Raw genomic sequence first — 10,537 nt, 5'->3', positions numbered from 1 at the left:
CACTGTAGGGACTTAGTCGGACATAGCCGGGTATAGCATAGTTTAACAGTTGGTACTTGTGTCTAAATTGTAAATAGTAAAAGTAGCATGTGTCTCACCCTAATAGATTAAATAAGTTGCTAGCAATAAAAAGTGGGGCTATGAGTTCACCTTAGTAAGTAGATGAGAGAGTTATTCCTCGGAATTGAAAGTTTGGATGAACGTGAGCAGAAAGTCAACCTATTGACATTTAAGAGTAGCTAAGTGTTTTGCCCAAATTTAAGTTTAAGTATGCAAGTGTTTTAAGTATAGTTCATTTTACTAAGTTCCATTCCTAGTAAGTTTCTACTTTTAGCAAGTTCCACTTTTAGTAGTTTCCACTTTTAGTAAGTTAGTGTCGAACACTAGTGAGTAGTCCTTAACAGTCAAAAGTTTGATGATAAAGAATAGTGTGTTGGCAAAGCTCAGAAAAAGAGAAGGTTTGGAACTGGAAAACGAATTGTGTGACGTCCTCCAGATAGGGTCTGGAAGAAAACGTCACTAATATCAAATAAACCAACATATTATAATACGAGAATAATACTATATGAATAAAACAAACTTTATTGAGTACGCAGCGAAAAATGAAATATCGTTACAATAATGGAAATTACAATAAAGTAATTGTTTCAAATGCAAGAATAATAAATGCGATATCTCTTGATCCTAAGTCTAAGTAGCATCACATAAGTAGTAAGTGAGTAAGCTTGATCAATCGGCACCTGGGACAAACATGCTAAAGTGTCAACCAAAAAGGTTGAGTGAAATCATAGGTTTAACAAAAGTAGTTATTGTTGTTTTTAGACCACAAGATTTTGTTTTCAAAAGTAGATCACACAGATCTTTATTTGTCAAAGAAGATCACAAAGATCTTAAAAGTTGATCTCGCAGGGATCAAAAAGTTATGCCAATTTGTGATATTTAGACTAAACGTTCAAAGTTTGCCCCAATGACAAGTTGTGTCTATACTTTTTGGTTTAATTTCATTATTAAGTAATACAATGACTTGGTCAAATGTATCGGGGATGTTACTCCCGATAGGCCTACCCCCAATAGTTAAGAATGCATTTAACGAGCAATTAAAAATATCACTATAGGGACTTAGTCGGACATAGCCGGGTATAGCATAGTTTAACAGTTGGTACTTGTGTCTAAATTGTAAATTGTAAAAGTAGCATGTGTCTCACCCTAATAAATTAAATAAGTTGCTAGCAATAAAAAGTGGGGCTATGAGTTCACCTTAGTAAGTAGATGAGAGAGTTATTCCTCGGAATTGAAAGTTTGGATGAACGTGAGAAGAAAGTCAACCTATTGACATTTAAGAGTAGTTAAGTGTTTTGCCCAAATTTAAGTTTAAGTATGCAAGTTTTTTAAGTATAGTTCGTTTTACTAAGTTCCATTCCTAGTAAGTTTCTACTTTTAGCAAGTTCCACTTTTAGTAGTTTTCACTTTTAGTAAGTTAGTGTCGAACACTAGTGAGTTGTCCTTAATAAGTCTAACACCTATTAGTGTGAAGATAACTAAGTGTATGATTACTATAGTTGGGTTTGACATTGTGCATCATACCCAAACATCTATTCCACCGCTGAGTCACTAGAATGACCAATTGTTACCGGTTGGCCCAGGATTTCTTGACCAAAATCTAAGTTTGGCATTCCTAATCCACAAGCGTCCCATAGTGGTACCAAGGATCACCCTAGGCCTTAAGTAGTGTTGACGTTCGAGTAATCACACGTTATCGTGAATGACTATCGTAATCGTATAAGTAGTAGTATATTATATGTGTTAGTAATAATATAAGTGCATAAGTGTTAAGTAGTATTAGTAATATAGAATAAGTAGTATTAGGGTTTTATTAATTAATTAGGTTTAATTAATTAAAGTAGTATTTAATAATTAGGGTTTATGTGATAAATGTTTAATAGTATTATTAGATTTAGGGTTTAGTGAAGTAATGATTAGGTAATGATTAGGGTTTTATTTAATGTTTTAGAGTTTAGGTAATATTAGGGTTTTATTAAATTAGGGTTGGATTAATTAGGGTTTAAGTGTTATATATATATATATATATATATATATATATATATATATATATATATATCGTGTATATGTATATATATATATATATAGTATATTTATATATTTTTTTATATATATGTAGTCGTGTATATATATGTATATATATATATTTTTATTAGTAAATACATATATATGTAATGTGTATCTACTTTCCAAATATAACTACCCTAACATAATCTTAGTGAATCCTTAAGGTTTTTAAGATCTAACAAAACCCTTTTTTATATATGTATGTAAGCCGTATGTATGTATATGTATATGTATATGCATATTTTATTTTATTTTATTTTACATAAACAATATAGATGTTAAGATCATGAATGAATAATTATGATTATAAACATGAATTATAAGTAAGATTTAAGAGTTATGGATCTATGGTTTTACCTTGATGAAGATTGATGAAGATTAACAAAAGAAGAGAAGAAACACTTGAAGATGAAGATCAAAACTCTCCAATAATCAAGAACACCCTTGAAGATCCTTGAAGAACGCGAAGAACACGATGATCAACTTGAAGATTGCTTGAAGACCACTTGAAGATGGTGATGGTGGTGTTGGGGTGTTTTTGGCCGAAACCAAGAGAGAGTGGGAGAGAGATTTTTGTGACTTTGAGAGAGAATTGTAAATATGTTTTGGTGCATGAAAAGCTTTAGCCTAGGTCTCTATTTATAGGCGAGATTAGAGAATTCTAGAATTAGGGTTTAATGGGAATACTTTGGGAACAAGTTAGGGTTTACATGGGAGGTAATGTGGGCCGATTTTGGGAGGGCAAAACGGTAATTTTACCCTTAAAAATTTCGGCTAGGGCATCATGGAATAAGTTTGGAACTTTTTCATTTTAGTCCTTGTACTTTAGTTTAGCCTAAATAGCTCATTAAAGGTTCTAATTAAATTATTTAAAGGCTACAAGTTTTAGAGTATTATATTTTGTTCACGAAAGTTTATTAGCTCATTATTTTTATCTTTTATTAACTTGTCATTTATTACACAAAATTAATTAATATGTTTTATAATTCTTAACAATTGTTGATTAAAGTTTAATTATTAAGTATTGTTTGGACATTTAATATTGGAAAAATATAGAATGGAAAATTGAGGGTCGTTATAGTACCTCCCCGTTATTGGAAACTTTGTCCCGAAGTTTTAAGTAGATTTCTCGTTTGCCTCAATAGTTGAGAAGAGATGGAAGTATTTCTGTATCATTTGGTCTTTACATTCCCATGTATATCAAGGGCTTCTACGCGAATCTCAATGGATTTTAACAATAGAGTTTGATTTTCACGTTCCCTGGTACAATCGGGGCCCTTACGTGAATTCGAATAAGTATTAACAATAAGTATATTGTTTTGTTTACACGTTTGATCTCTTGATCCTTAACCTTAATAGGTCGTTTATAAAGTGCATTAAATACGGAGATTTTTCAAGGAATAGCAAGAGTGTCGTTTGGCTAGTTTTCCTTTAAAAGGAAAGTTGATGCTATATCAGCATTAAATGTGTCGTTGAGCTCATTTAAGTCTTGAGTGTTCATGCCACAATAGTAGGGCAAATAAAATAGAGTAGAGTACGTAAAGATTTCAGTTACGTAGTTTGATGTATGGCTGGTGTTTGTTAGGGATAGTACCAGCTTCAAGTTGCGAAAGGTAACCATAATACCTTTAGTTTTCAAGATATGTCTAATAGACAAATGAGATGTTAGTTGAGGATTCATTAACCTCAGGATAATACGAGTGAAAGACATCGTTCAGTATACATGAGAACTTGTCTTTAGAAATAGTTTCAGGATGTAGCTTTAAGATTTATGATTTCAGTTTCATGTCGAACCATAGATTAAAACTTGACTAGAATAACATCTAGTCACAATCCACGAAGGAAGAAATGTTTAGAGTATCTTCATAAATATTTAAGGTAACTCCTTCAGAGTAAGAAAAGTGTTTTCGCACAAATGGCGAGTCGGTCTATTATTTACTTACGAGTTTAAACGCGGATGCGAATGTGAATCATTGTTTAGAAGGTATTGTTTCCACCATGAAGGAACCTTTGCTTCCTTGTTCAAAAGATCGTAGTATTGATGTTTACGAGGGTGTTGTGGTTTAGCCGTGAAATACCGAAAGTAGAAACTTCTTAATGATTAGCATAGCAAGGAAGAGATGATGCACGTAAAGAGGTAAGTCTCGTTCTTGCACGGAGAATGAGAATAAAGGTGATCCAAACACATTGGAGCAATACGAAAGTTTTAATAATAAGCCAAAGTAATTTTTGAAAAGTTGTGACGTTTGATATAACAATATAAACGAAGCGGAGCTATTAGTAAAACTTGAGTTACGTACAATACGTATTATTTTACGTGAAATAATTTGAACTATACGAAAGAGAGTTGATTAAAAGAATGTTTAATTTGATAAAACAAAGGTAAATTGATAAAAATGCGAAAATGTTTATAGAATTAGTGCAAGTAATTTTAGAGGAGGTGACGAAATGATGTTCATAGTAAAACTAGGGTTACTTAAAATTTGTAAAGTAATTTCAATTTAATCAAAGTGGTAATTTGTAGAAGCGAAAGTATAATTTGATATGTACTAGTCAAAATATGTGTAGGAAAATTTATGTATTAGATTTTATAGATTGCATAAGTGAAAAATCACTTTCTTTATAAATTCTAGAATAATTTGAAAATAAAGACACGCGTAAGAAATATTTGGAAAGCAGGATATTTGTATTTAAGAGTTTATTTGTTTGAGAAAAATTGATTGAAGATTTTAAAATTCCGAAGAAATAATTGTGTAATAATTGTTTCGAGGTAGTGAAAACTAATGAATTGACTTTTATCAGGGCATGAGTTCTTGGACTCAAAATGTTAATATTGAAGTAAGAAGGATGATAATGTGATTATTATCAAATGAGTAAATCCCTCGGATTCATGTATGAAAGAACTTCAATAAGATTTGCAACTTGAATCGTTCGAGTGATAGTGAGAGTTCGAGAACTCGGCATGAATAATCTGGTAGTCGCATAGACATGTATAAATAAATGCTAAAGCAGTGACTTTCAACTATGTAATGATCATTTTAATTCATCCTTAATTGGCCTGAGTGGAGGTTACGTTAAAATATGATGGAATCATTTCAATTGTTACAGCAGTTTTTTTTTCCAGATGTGATGAGTTTAGCTCAAGCCACAACTTGAGATAGTGTATTTCACCTTTGATTTTAGAGTTGACAATGATCGATTATTGTTTGAGTATGACACCATTACTTGCATGGTGCCAAGTAGTCTACTATAGGTAGATGTACGAGTACAGAAGTTTCTTGACTATGATAGTCAAAACGATACACGTATGAAGGTTCCCTTCTTAAAAGATTATGCATATGAGATATTTATCATCTCGACATAGATAATGTAATATTGGACATGGTATTTGTAATATCGACGTTTGAGGGTTCAAATGACATGAGGATTGTAACATCCATGTTACATCCGTCCCACATCGGTTGGAGAGGAGAACGAAGCATGCCTTATAAGGGTGTGGAGACCTTTCCTAGCATGACGCGTTTTGGGACCACAAGTGCAGCAGATCTCATGAGAACTCTACAGTTAAGCGTGTTCAGGCGAGAGCACTACCAGGATGGGTGACCTCCTGGGAAAGTGCTAGTTGTGTGTGGTTGCCAAAAAAAATTCGTGCGCCTACGGGCAAAGCAGACAATATCATGCTACAGGGAACGTTTATAGGGTCTGAATATAATAAGTGATGATTAAGTATCAATGATCAGGAGATATCCATTTAGGATAAATGAATGTGAAATTTCAAGATTCGATTATTTACAACTTTTATGGTACATGAAAGTTTGTTAAATGAGTATGAGATAGATACATATTTTGATTAGAATGAGTTCTTCGTATCTACTAATATTAAGATGATCATTTTCTCCATTCATGCCCTTGCAGATAGCTTGAGAGTTTTCTTTGATTCACTTTCTATTCCATATGTCATGATATTGGAATAATTCTATGAATTACCGTAATATAATCACGTTGGCCACCGTCATTATATTTCACTAATTCATATTTCCATTCCCAGGTCACTCCATAAGGTCAGGATATGTGATCAATGATGATTTCTAATATAGTGTGTTACGAATAGCAGTAATCTTAGCTGGATCGACAACATGTCAGTTTTAAGCCAAAACTTGTACTTGGAAAAGTTTGCGTAGAGTTGTTCTTTTTCTTAAGAGTTCAAGAATGAATTTGCAAATGTTGCTCATGTTCTTTCTTACTCTTGGAGCAGATCGAAATGTCATCCATGAAAACAGTTACGAACTTGTCGAGTTATGGTTGGCTAGTTTTAAGTTGCAGTCTTTATAGACTTGGTCAACTTTCATATCTTTGAAAGTTATGGAAGTCATGAAATGGACGTGGTCAAACAAGAAAGTTATGTAACGTTGTGGCAAGAGTTGGTGCGGTTGGACGAACCATGATTCTTCACTACATAAGGGTGTATGGAAGTTTGATAAATCTGTTAGGTCATAAGTTTGAAAAATTTTAAGCGAGATAAAGATGAATATGATGTAAACGAAACACTTTATATTGTTAAGAACGAGGCATTAAATAAGCCTTTATTACACGAGTTGGAAATGGGAATAATTTAAGGCATAGCCTTTACATAGATAGGAAAATGGAAAATAGGAAAACAAAGAACAAGATACGCTTCATTTCTTCTCTTTCTCAGCCATCACTTTCTCCATCACTTTGTCCATGTTATTCTTCACAAGTTTCTCTAGCCTTTCGGTTTGAGAGTCGAAGGACTCTTTGATGATTTCCTTCAAGATTTTGTTTTCTTTTTCTAGGTTGTTTAGACGCACTTCTATCCGAGCGACATGGCATCTGCTATACTCTCTATTCTTCTCACAACTACTCTGAAGGTTGATGATATCACGCTTCACCATTACGTACTCCATGTTATTACAAAATGATGGACTGGTTTCACCAGTAGTAGCGGGTTCGGGTTGCTTTCTCTTTAGAGTTGAGTTTTCAGATGATTCTTCAATAGGCTCTTCTTCCGGCTCATAATTTGAGAAGTCACTGTCGTAGTTAGGGAGATCTTGAAGAGCATCCCATTCGGGAGTACTCATCGGTTTATATACCGGTGAGTGATAAGAGCCAGAGTCAGCAGAATTAGCAGGGCTTTTTCCTTTGCTTTCAGATCCTTGAGTCGGGTGAAAATAAGGAGAAGTAGGTAGAGTATCCGGGCTATAATTTGGTGAGGGAGGACTACCAATGCCATAAGGTGGACTTTGGACTGGTCTTTCAGTGGAAGACCTTTCAGCTACATTTTCGGTTGGCTTGAAAAGATTCATTTTATTCGCTTGATGAGAGTTAGGCATCCTAACATTAGGAAAGAGATTTTGATCAGTTTTAAGATAAGATTGTAAAGCATATGTTTTAAGATTACAAGGCAATCCTAAGTGCTTTAAAGTCTAAGGCAAGAAAGGTTATAGTTTCCTAGATTGCTAAGGCACCCTAGCTAACAAGTAAGGCACACATAAAGATGCAATCATGGTTCTCTATAACAGACTAGTTATGCTATGATACCACTCTGTGACGTCCTCCAGATAGGGTCTGGAAGAATACATCACTAATATCAAATAAACCAACAAATTATAATACGAGAACAATACTATATGAATAAAACAAACTTTATTGAGTACGTAGCGAAAAATGAAATGTCATTACAATAATGGAAATTACAATAAAGTAATTATTTCAAATGCAAGAATAATAAATGCGATATCTCTTGATCCTAAGTCCAAGTAGCATCACATAAGTAGTAAGTAAGTAAGCTTGATCAATCGGCACCTGAGACAAACATGCTAAAGTGTCAACCAAAAAGGTTGAGTGAAATCATAGGTTTAACAAAAGTAGTTATTGTTGTTTTTAGACCACAAGATTTTGTTTTCAAAAGTAGATCACACAGATCTTTAGTTGTCAAAGAAGATCACAAAGATCTTAAAAGTTGATCTCGCAGGGATCAAAAAGTTATGCCAATTCGTGATATTTAGACTAAACGTTCAAAGTTTGCTCCAATGACAAGTTGTGTCTATACTTGTCGGTTTAATTTCATTATTAAGTAATACAATGACTTGGTCAAATGTATCGGGGACGCTACTCCCGATAGGCCTACCCCCAATAATTAAGAATGCATTTAACGAGCAATTAAAAATATCACCGTAGGGACTTAGTCAGACATAGCCGGGTATAGCATAGTTTAACAGTTGGTACTTGTGTCTAAATTGTAAATAGTAAAAGTAGCATGTGTCTCACCCCAATAAATTAAATAAGTTGCTAGCAATAAAAATTGGGGCTATGAGTTCACCTTAGTAAGTAGATGAGAGAGTTATTCCTCGGAATAGAAAGTTTGGATGAACGTGAGCAGAAAGTCAACCTATTGACATTTAAGAGTAGTTAAGTGTTTTGCTCAAATTTAAGTTTAAGTATGCAAGTGTTTTAAGTATAGTTTGTTTTACTAAGTTCCATTCCTTGTAAGTTTCTACTTTTAGCAAGTTTCCACTTTTAGTAGTTTCCACTTTTAGTAAGTTAGTGTCGAAAACTAGTGAGTTGTCCTTAATAAGTCTAACACCTATTAAGTGTGAAGATAACTAAGTGTATGATTACTATAGTCGGGTTTGACATTATGCATCATACCCAAACATCTATTCCACTGCCGAGTCACCAGAATGACCAATTGTTACCGGTTGGCCCAGGATTTCTTGACTAAAATCTAAGTTTGGCATTCGTAATCCACAAGCGTCCCATAGTGGTACCAAGGATCACCCTAGGCCTTAAGTGTAACACCCCAGCTTAACATGAACACAATATTGTCCGCTTTGCCCGCAGGCGCACGACTTTTTTCTTGGCGACCACACACGAGAAGCACTTTCCCAGGAGGTCACCCATCCTGGTAGTGCTCTCGCCCGAGCACGCTTAACCACAATGTACTCGCACTTCTACTCAGCCTGTGATCCCAAAATGTATTGTGTCATTTAAGCGTGAGTATTACCTTATAATCCCATGATCACTCATGTTCGTGGGCGATGTGGGATTTGCCTAGGGTGTTACATTCACCCCCCCTTAGGGACTCATCGTCCTCGATGAGGTTTGCCCCACCACCCCCAACGGCACATGAGTGGCTCTGATACCATTCTGTAACACCTCAGCTTAACATGAACACAATATTGTCCGCTTTGCCCGCAGGCGCACGGCTTTTTTCTTGGCGACCACACACGAGAAGCACTTTCCCAGGAGGTCACCCATCCTGGTAGTGCTCTCGCCCGAGCACGCTTAACCACAACGTACTCGCACTTCTACTCAGTCTGTGATCCCAAAACGCGTTGTGTCATTTAAGCGTGAGTATTACCTTATAATCCCATGATCACTCATGTTCGTGGGCGATGTGGGATTTGCCTAGGGTGTTACATTAAGTAGCGTTGACGTTTGAGTAATCACACGTTATCGTGAATGACTATCGTAATCGTATAAGTAGTAGTATATTATATGTGTTAGTAATAATATAAGTGCATAAGTGTTAAGTAGTATTAGTAATATAGTATAAGTAGTATTAGGGTTTTATTAATTAATTAGGTTTAATTAATTAAAGTAGTATTTAATGATTAGGGTTTATGTGATAAATGTTTAATAGTATTATTAGGTTTAGGGTTTAGTGAAGTAATGATTAGGTAATGATTAGGGTTTTATTTAATGTTTTAGGGTTTAGGTAATATTGGGTTTTATTAAATTAGGGTTAGATTAATTAGGGTTTAAGTATTAAATATATATATATATATATATATATATATATATATATATATATGTATATATATATCGTGTATATGTACATATATATAGTATTTTTATTAATTTTTTTTTATATATATGTAGTCGTGTATATATATATATATATATATATATATATATATATATATATATATATATATATATATATATATTATTAGTAAATACATATATATGTAATGTGTATCTACTTTCCAAATCTAACTACCCTAACACAATCTTAGTGAATCCTTAAGGTTTTTAAGATCTAACAAAACCCTTTTTTTATATGTATGTAAGCCGTATGTATGTATATGTATATGCATATTTTATTTTATTTTACATAAACAATATAGATGTTAAGATCATGCATGAATAATTATGATTATAAACATGAATTATAAGTAAGATTTAAGAGTTTTGGATCTAGGGTTTTACCTTGATGAAGATTGATGAAGATTAACAAAAGAAGAGAAGAAACACTTGAAGATGAAGATCAAAGCTCTCCAATAATCAAGAACACCCTTGAAGATCCTTAAAGAACGCGAAGAACACGATGATCAACTTGAAGATTGCTTGAAGACCACTTGAAGATGGTGATGGTGGTGTTGGCGTG

The sequence above is a fragment of the Rutidosis leptorrhynchoides genome, chromosome 3 (assembly GCF_046630445.1).
Source record: "Rutidosis leptorrhynchoides isolate AG116_Rl617_1_P2 chromosome 3, CSIRO_AGI_Rlap_v1, whole genome shotgun sequence".
In the NCBI taxonomy this organism is placed as follows: domain Eukaryota; kingdom Viridiplantae; phylum Streptophyta; class Magnoliopsida; order Asterales; family Asteraceae; genus Rutidosis; species Rutidosis leptorrhynchoides.
This window is presented reverse-complemented; position numbering follows the sequence as displayed.